Below are 9,722 nucleotides of genomic sequence, written 5' to 3'. Positions count from 1 at the left end.
TCCCCCAACGAGCTCTCTGATTGTTCAACTCCACCGGCGCCCGTTACCACCTGTGCATATGACCTCCTAGTACCGTCCTTCCCTTCGCCATGCTTCTCCCCACTCGCGACAGCACGTGGTGCTTGCTGCCTGAATGTACGTGTTTCTTTCTGTCTACGTATACCAGACTCTGGAGCCCTGGCGTTAACGTTCACTTTTGAGTACTTGGGAAGATTCACATGAAGCTTTGTTGCACCGATCAGTATACCATCCAGCTCCCATTCGAAGCGCGACGGGTTCTGGACGTTCATAAATCTTGCAAACCCAAAACGCTTCCCCTGCTTAGTTCTTCGTAATGGTATTGTAAATACAGTTCTCGCACAGGACAGATGTCGAACGCGATGCTGGGACAACCGGTTCGACAACTGACTAACAGTAACAAAACCAGAAAAATAATAAAGTAGAACACAGAAGATTGGTAACCCAGTTCGGTGAAACTTCACCTACGTCTGGAGGGTTTGCACCCAAAGAAAGGAAATCCACTATCTCAAGATTCAGGAATTACAGACACTCATGAACACCACAGTTCATAGTTCACTTCCTAATCTACCCAAGTGTATTTCTACTTAGTATCTCAACCTAAGTATGAGAGTCCCTCTCCCTTTCTCTCAATCACTGCCACAGTGATTGGTAACAAACAATCAACAATCAGAGTTTGAAGAATTAAAGAACACAGAACACAACTTTGCTTTATAGAATCATGGAGCAAAGTTTGTTCACAAGAAACAAGGATAAAGAACAATGAACAACCCTAAAACACTTGATCTCTCTCTATTAGCTTCAGTGGTCTTCAAGCTTTAGGTCTTCATCCTTTTTATAGACTTCAGCAGCAGCAGGTAGGCACTAGGGTTTGCTTGGGCTGAAGTAACAGATTGCAACAATAATCAAATCAAAACAGAATCTCCAAAGATCTTGTTGCGTTTTTCCCAAGTAAAGATAGAAACAAATCTTTTATCAAAGATTGTTTCAACAAATAACAACCCAACAATTAAAACCCTTCTGAAATAGCTACTTGCTCCTCAAGTAACTCAAAAACATATCTTCAGCAAATCTTCAGAGGGCCCACAAAATTAAACTTCAGCAAAGGACTGATGTCCTAGCTTCACGAAATCAGATGCCACGGCATCTGCTTCGACAATCAGTTGTTTTTGACAAAATGCATGACAAAATGTTCCAACAATCTCCCCCTTTGTCAAATTTTGTCTAAAACAACTCACAGATCAGAGAGGATAAAAACTAGAGAAACAACTCTCCCCCTTAGTCAGAGCTCCCCCTCAAACTGATGCATCTACACAACCAACTACCATACTTCAGAAGACATAGTCGGAACAAACCACTTAGCAGCACAAACACACAACCAGAGGTACAATCAACCTTAGCACATGATGTCTTCAAAATGGATCAGCTTGGACATCATCATATCAAAAATACTACCATCAGAAGCTGGCAGCACATACCCAGAAGTACAGCTAACAGAAATACTGCTCATCAGAAGCACCGTCAGAAATACTGCTCATCAGAAGCAACATTTCAGAAAACAAACATAGCCATCGTCTTGAACTTGTCTTCAGACCAGAGCTAACACTATCAGAACACACATAGCACAGTAGAAACAGAAGCAACTTCACCTAACTTCTGAGAACATGAACATCTGAACAAACTTCTGATCTGCGAACATCTGAACAAAAACAACTTCTGATCTACGAACATCTGAACAGAACCAACTTCTGAACTACTAACTTCTGATCATAAACAACTTCTGAACCACAAGCTTCTGAACATAAACATCTGAAAACACTGTTCACACACTTCTGAAACTTCAAAACAGCTGAAACCATCTGAAACATAAACTTCTGAAAACTCAAACATCTGAATCACAAACTTCTAAATCACAAACGTCTGAAAACTACTCCCCCTTTTTAGCACAAATTTGGCAAAGGTAGCACAGCATAAACAACCCATCACTTCTAAGACCAGAATGACAACAATTCATGAACACTTTCAACAACTGACTTCTTGCAAACGGTAGATGGTTCAGAACCCAAGGTAGATTGATGGATTTGGAGATCAAGTTCAGATGTGTCAACAATGGGGTTTGGATTTCCAACAGAGGGTCCCATACTCACATCTGAAGTAGTCTCAACTAATGTGTCAACATGGGGTTCAACATTTGGAACAGAAACAGATTCAACTGATATCTCATGAATCACACTAGGCACAATAGCATTAGGATCTGCACTTACAGATTCACCTATGCTTGCATGAACAGTTGATGGTGCATTTGAACCTTCAAGAGAACTTGCAGCAACAAATTTCTTCCTCCATTCCTTCATAACATCTACACCAGAACTCTGAGATTTAAGAAGAGCAACATCCTTGTTGGTCATGAGAAAATGCCTAGGAGCCTTCACAATCTCTTTCTTCTCCTTCTCTTTAAGCCCACTTGGTTTCCATTCTTTCCTTGTTGGAGCTACTTGTGGATTAGTCCTTGGTTGATCATGAGACTGAGGATATCCATATAGCTTGTAACAGTAGGGCCTTATATGACCAAGTTTTCCACAGTGATGACATCTCCAAGTAGATTTCTTGGATTTTCTGAACTGAGGGTACACATGTCGTACAGAATGATGCAACATTGGGTCTGACATTGGTTGCTTAGTTTGCTTTTCAGATGAAGCAGACTTATTTGCACTCTTGTAGCTGAAGCCTATCCCCTCCATATCTCCAACTGTTTTCCCAACTTCCAGAATCTCCTCTAACACATTAGTGCTTTTATTCATCATACGAATAGACTTTTTCATACCTTCAAGCTTTGAGTTCAGTAATGTTACCTCCTCCTGCAGTTTTGCATTAGTGATCTGAAGTTTCTCATTCTCCTCACGCAACTTGCTGATGGTCTTTACTTCTTCTTGCAAACTGGAGTTATTACTCTGAAGTTGCTTCTTCTCAGCAATCAAATCCTTGACTTCTTTTCTCATTTTCTCACCATACATACATGATTCCTCCCACTTAGCCAACAACAATTTGTAGGTTTCAACTAGTTCTTCCTCATCACCATCACTTGACTCAGCATCAGAATAGCACTTCCCAATGAGAGCCTTTACATGAATAGCCTTGGTTGTATCATTCTCATGTTTGTCTTTGAGTTGAAATTCAGTATTCTTCACATTGTCCGACACATTGTCCAGGACATTTGTATTTGACATTCTGCCCAAACTCTTCAACGCTTTGTTAAGTAATGATACAGCTTCTGCAATGTTTGCATCAGTATCCTTCTCCCTCTGATCTTCATCTTCTTCAGTGTTGGACACAAAGGTTATACTCTTCGCCTTCTTCTCAGATCTACCATTAAGAGACATCTCAAAGGTTTGCAAGGAACCAATGAGTTCATCAACCTTGATGTTACTGATGTCTTGGGCTTCTTCAATGGCAGTTACCTTCATATCAAACCTCTTGGGGAGAGACCTGAGAATCTTTCTTGCTAACTTTTCTTCAGACATTGGTTCCCCTAGGGCAAAAGAAGAGTTGGCTAGATCCCTTATTCGCATGTGAAACTCATATATGGATTCATCCTCATTCATCTTCATAGTTTCAAACTGAGTTGTAAGAAGTTGAAGCTTTGACATACGTACTTTTGATGTTCCTTCATGAGCAGTCTTGAGAATCTCCCATGCTTCTTTAGCCACAGTACATGTGTTAATTAACCTGAACATATTTTTGTCAACTCCATTAAAAATAACATTCAAGGCTTTGGAGTTTCCAAGAGCTTCGTCATCTTCTTTCTTTGTCCACTTATCTTCAGGCTTCAATTCAGTTGTGGATGCTATCACAGGATGTTTCCATCCCTTGACTATTGCCTTCCATGTTATACTGTCCATAGATTTGAGAAACACCATCATTCGAGCCTTCCAGTAGTCATAATTGGTACCATCCAAAATTGGTGGCATATAAATTGATCTTCTTGCATCCATAATGTTGTCCTTGAGAACAGAATATATTCCCTGGAGCTCACCCAACAGAGTAGGGTGCCTGCTCTGATGCCAATTGTAAATACAGTTCTCGCACAGGACAGATGTCGAACGCGATGCTGGGACAACCGGTTCGACAACTGACTAACAGTAACAAAACCAGAAAAATAATAAAGTAGAACACAGAAGATTGGTAACCCAGTTCGGTGAAACTTCACCTACGTCTGGAGGGTTTGCACCCAAAGAAAGGAAATCCACTATCTCAAGATTCAGGAATTACAGACACTCATGAACACCACAGTTCATAGTTCACTTCCTAATCTACCCAAGTGTATTTCTACTTAGTATCTCAACCTAAGTATGAGAGTCCCTCTCCCTTTCTCTCAATCACTGCCACAGTGATTGGTAACAAACAATCAACAATCAGAGTTTGAAGAATTAAAGAACACAGAACACAACTTTGCTTTATAGAATCATGGAGCAAAGTTTGTTCACAAGAAACAAGGATAAAGAACAATGAACAACCCTAAAACACTTGATCTCTCTCTATTAGCTTCAGTGGTCTTCAAGCTTTAGGTCTTCATCCTTTTTATAGACTTCAGCAGCAGCAGGTAGGCACTAGGGTTTGCTTGGGCTGAAGTAACAGATTGCAACAATAATCAAATCAAAACAGAATCTCCAAAGATCTTGTTGCGTTTTTCCCAAGTAAAGATAGAAACAAATCTTTTATCAAAGATTGTTTCAACAAATAACAACCCAACAATTAAAACTCTTCTGAAATAGCTACTTGCTCCTCAAGTAACTCAAAAACATATCTTCAGCAAATCTTCAGAGGGCCCACAAAATTAAACTTCAGCAAAGGACTGATGTCCTAGCTTCACGAAATCAGATGCCACGGCATCTGCTTCGACAATCAGTTGTTTTTGACAAAATGCATGACAAAATGTTCCAACAGGTATAAAAACTTCCCACACTCGTCCATACTTCTGAAACACCCCCCACATATTCTTCTCCCCAAAATCCTCAGGAAAGTTAGTGAAAAAATATGTGGTTATGGTGCCATTGTAATGTCCCTCTGTCTTTCGCCCTACGTTACCATTTCTGTTTCTCCCACCAGCCCGTCTTCTATCTTCCACTCTCACCCACTCTCGACTTCTCCCTCTCTCTCTGCTTCTCCCTCTCATTGGCATCACAACGGCTAGTGAGTACTACCACCATGTATCACTTCACGTTGGAGTGAGAGTGAGTATCATTTTGGCACGAGCAACAACAAAAAAATTACATCAATATTCAGTTAACTAGACTCATCACATTGCTGATGACTAGCCTAATCCTTATTAAAAATTGTTAGACCAAAACTTTGCATAGATTTTATAAGACTAATTTATTGGTATAACAGCAGGTATTTTGTACTGATGCAATCTTATTCAAATCAGGTGTGATAAAAATTGAAAGTCTCCCATAAAATACATGTTGTTATAAGAATTGAACTTTTGAATTCAAAAATACTAATTTATTTTTTGGTTTGAGTCACTCTTATTACTGTATTGTGACTGGTTTTGTTTTGTTTCTTTCTTGTAATTATGATTGAAGTACCCCTTGTACTCCCTTTTATACAATTCATTGGCTTATAAAAAAAATGCGGCATTGTTTTTTCTCTGAGAATAAGAGTAAACAACACATTCCAGTTCCAAGAGAGAAGCTCCCTAATCCTGAAAATTGTGCCCCTAACCCTAAAGCTCCTAACGTCCCCATTCTATTGCAGGATCTCCACCACCCTGTTGTAATCCGACTCACAAGTAATATCATGGAGTCCAAGTTCCCTATCATGTTGCAAAGCGGTCTCCACAACCAATAATAGGAAGCCAAACACGAGCCAAAACTGGAAGAGACCCTCGAGATCCAGCGATTGTTGGCATCCCTCACGATCACCCTGCACCCCATGCGCTGGACTCCTAGGTTCCAACTACCATCCACCTTGAGATGAAAATCTCATTATTCCTGCTGTCGAGTTCGTTGATGTAGAAGCATTCCCAAGTTGGTGTTGTTGTGTGATGACTCCATTCGACCATCTTCTCCAATTTTGAACGTCCACAAGATTTGTCGCATCATGTAACTTATCGTATAAATTTTCTAAACAAGCCAATCAATTAAGCATAATAGAAATTTCAAATTACTTGAAACCATATGTTTTCAGTTACTCCATTTGCACCTTAATATTTGTTACTTTAAGGTTTTGAACATGTTCTAAGAAATAATATTAGTGATCTTGTTTCTATCAGAATTACTACTTAAGTTCCTAATATAACAATTATCTCTCTTATTAATTATGATTATTCAATTTTATTATCATCATTAAATTAAGGATATAATTGGTAAAACATAATTAATGTTCTACTCCCTCCGTTCCTAATATAAGACCTAATTTTAAAATTTTCTAGTTCTTAAATATAAGACCTTTAACAATAATATAGCAAAAAGTATTCTACTCTTCCATATATAACCCTTACATTAATGGTGTGTTTTCAATTCTAAAGTTTTAATTATCACTTACCATTTATTAGTGAGAGAAAATAACAAAGGATAAATATGGAAGAATGTATGCATTTTTAAAAAACCAACACACTAATTAGCACATTTAATGTTTTATTAATAAGCGCAATTTTTTATATTAGGTCTTATAATTAGGAACGGAGAGAGTATTAAAATTATAAAAATGACAGATAAATAGATAAATAGAAACAAAAACATACTAAAATATGACATATATATAGAAACAGAGAAAGGAAGTAATGTTGCTTTGAACTTTAAAGTTATATATACCACTATTTTCCCCCAATTTTGCTCTAATCATTAAAACTTTAAATATTGACCAACCTTATTTAATACTTTGATATAAATTTGACCAAATTTATTTAATAAAAAGGATAGAAACTGATATAGCTTAGGTCATATATATCCCACTATTTCCCCCCAAGTAATTAATACTACTCAACTTCTTATGGATCTATATCAGTAACACAAAGAGAACTGGTCAGAATCCAATTCAAAAGAAGATTGATAAACTCAAAATATTTCTCTCATGGCAAACATCATCCTAAAATCATATAATTTCTGTGTCTTCCTGATTTTGGTTTCCATTGGTAAGATCTATTATTTGATATGATATGAGTTAAAGTACAAAAGATATGAGACCTCACTAATCTTCTTTCAATTCTTTTTTCCTAGTTCAATTGACCACGGTGGAAGGTAATCCGGTTGCACCTGGTAGATGTTCAAATGCTTATCTCTGTGCAAGTCCAACCGATCCAGATTGCAATGCAAAATTCTGTTTTACCATGCATGGAAAAACTGCATCTGGGTTTTGTGTTGGCACCGTATGCACCTGTTATTATGATTGTGCCCCTGCCCCTCCAGGTCAAGTTAGGTATTGCAAGGCTTGGGTAGGACAGTTCTGCAGTCCTGGCCAACATAAATGCGATGAACATTGTACCTTTCACGGAAAGGGTAGTTTTGGGGATTGTATAGGTACCCAGTGCGTTTGTGAGTATACATGTTGATCAGAGTTGTCATAAATACTACTAAGTCAAATTGAAATAAAACAAATATATTTAATGCTCGTGCATATTGGTGTCTAAAGAAAATCGAGAGATTTGTATTTTTTTTGTTCGATAAGAAAGTTAAATTACACATTCTAGGGATCGATCCTAGACTTCTTCCACCCAACTCACATGTCCCGTAAACTCGTATCGAAAAATGGGGTATTTGATGATCTCCTTAGCAAACTACAACATCCTACCAATAATTTAGATGCATTATCTCTCTGTTCTAAATTTTTGTTAAGAAGAATTAAGCATATAGAAATCACAATTTCCCAATTCCAAAACAAAATTTCTTCCAACATGTTTGGTCTTGGCATGATTGGGTCTCGAACCCAGGAGTGAGCATGGGAGGAAATGCCCGCTGAAAATCCTGAGGCAGGCGGTGCGGTGCTCGCTGGGTGTCCCTATGCCCTTTATGCAGGGCGTTTTTCCCTGTCTCTTGACTGTTCTCTTTTTTCCTACTGGCACCCTGTTTTTGTGTACTTGGGATATTTAGCATTCCTTAATGCTATAATTTATTCAGTAATTATTTTTTGCTGTTAAAAAAAAAAAAACTAATGCAGCTCACAATTTCCAATTCTAAAGCAGAAATCATAGTTGATAACGGTAACTAAACATCTAATCTAATTGCTAGGTTAAACCTGCAGAAAGTCTACACCAAATTAAAAATCTAAAAATACCTATTTACTCCATAATTATTTAAATTCTATTGTTAAATTTGAATTAAAAATTTTAAAGAATTGATGAATTAAGCGGGCTTCACATCCCAACAACAAGAATAAAACAAACTTTTTTTTTTTTGAAACTAAGAATAAAACAAACTAAATGCCTCTAACGAACACCGTAGAGGCAGAAAATGAACCATTAAATTTAATTAAAAAAATTCACCTTAATAAATTATTTATGATAGACATAAAAAAAATTAATTATGTAATATTTTACAATTAAAACTTAACAATCAATCAGTTATTTCCTTAAATTTGATAAACATAAATTAATAATTCAAACAACAATGCTATTTTTTCATTTTTTGTTACAACAGTTTGGAATGGTCCGGCTTCAATCACCATCATGAGTCAAGACATTCTCTAATATCTTAGGTCGCTTACAAATATACTTACAGCTCTCAGAAACACAATAAGAAGAGACATATGTCTCTCCCAATTTTTTATAAAAAATTCATTGAATTTCTCAATCAATATTGAATTTATAATTTTTAAAATAGTAATTATTAATTAACTTTGCCGTTTAATGATTTTGATTATCATCAATGGAATTTTATATTTTATATTTATTATTTAATAGTTTATGGTGTTATTCAATAATTTTAATTTCTATAACTTGTAAAGTTATATATTGCAAGGTTAAAATATTTTAGTATGTAATAGTATTAAATCTTAACTCGGTAATATAATTATTAAATTATTTTACTAGCATATATTTATATATGCTTTTTCAATTCATAATTACTGATTAATGTAATATGTTTTTGTTAAATTTATTTTAATATTTATCATTTGAATAATAATTGCATATTTAATTATATTTAATTTCATTAAATAAATTTCTGATTTAAAAACTTGTCCCATTGTAATTTCTTTAATAAATTAATATTTTCTTTTGGATTAATCCTAAACCATGTACCTAAATAAAAACATTATGTCCCCGCATGATAGCTCAAGTGGTAGGAGCTGGGGGGACATATGAGTTGGATAGAGAGAAGTACATGGATCGATTCCTGACGGATACAATTTGTCTTTCCGGTTTACAAAAAAAAACATTATGGTTGACTAATTTAATAATATAAATATTTGTTTAATTTATAAGAAAGTTTTAATTTTGATAATTAATACAATGATTATTTATATATTCCAAAATAAGTCAAGTTACTAGTCCATGTTTTATTCTCCTTATTTTTTTTTAAACTGAATTGTTATTGAATAATAGAAACTGATGGATCAGTTGTGTGGCCATGCTGGGCGCGCGGGTTCAGGCGTGTGGCGGTGCGGTCGGATTCCACGATGGCTCTTGATTTTCTTCATGACGAGGCTCCTTTGTTCCATGCTTATGCTCCCATTATTTCCTTGATTCGCAAGTGCTTGGAGATGGAGTG

The sequence above is a fragment of the Lotus japonicus genome, chromosome 6 (assembly GCF_012489685.1).
Source record: "Lotus japonicus ecotype B-129 chromosome 6, LjGifu_v1.2".
In the NCBI taxonomy this organism is placed as follows: Eukaryota; Viridiplantae; Streptophyta; class Magnoliopsida; order Fabales; family Fabaceae; genus Lotus; species Lotus japonicus.
Note: the sequence above shows the minus strand (reverse complement) of the source record.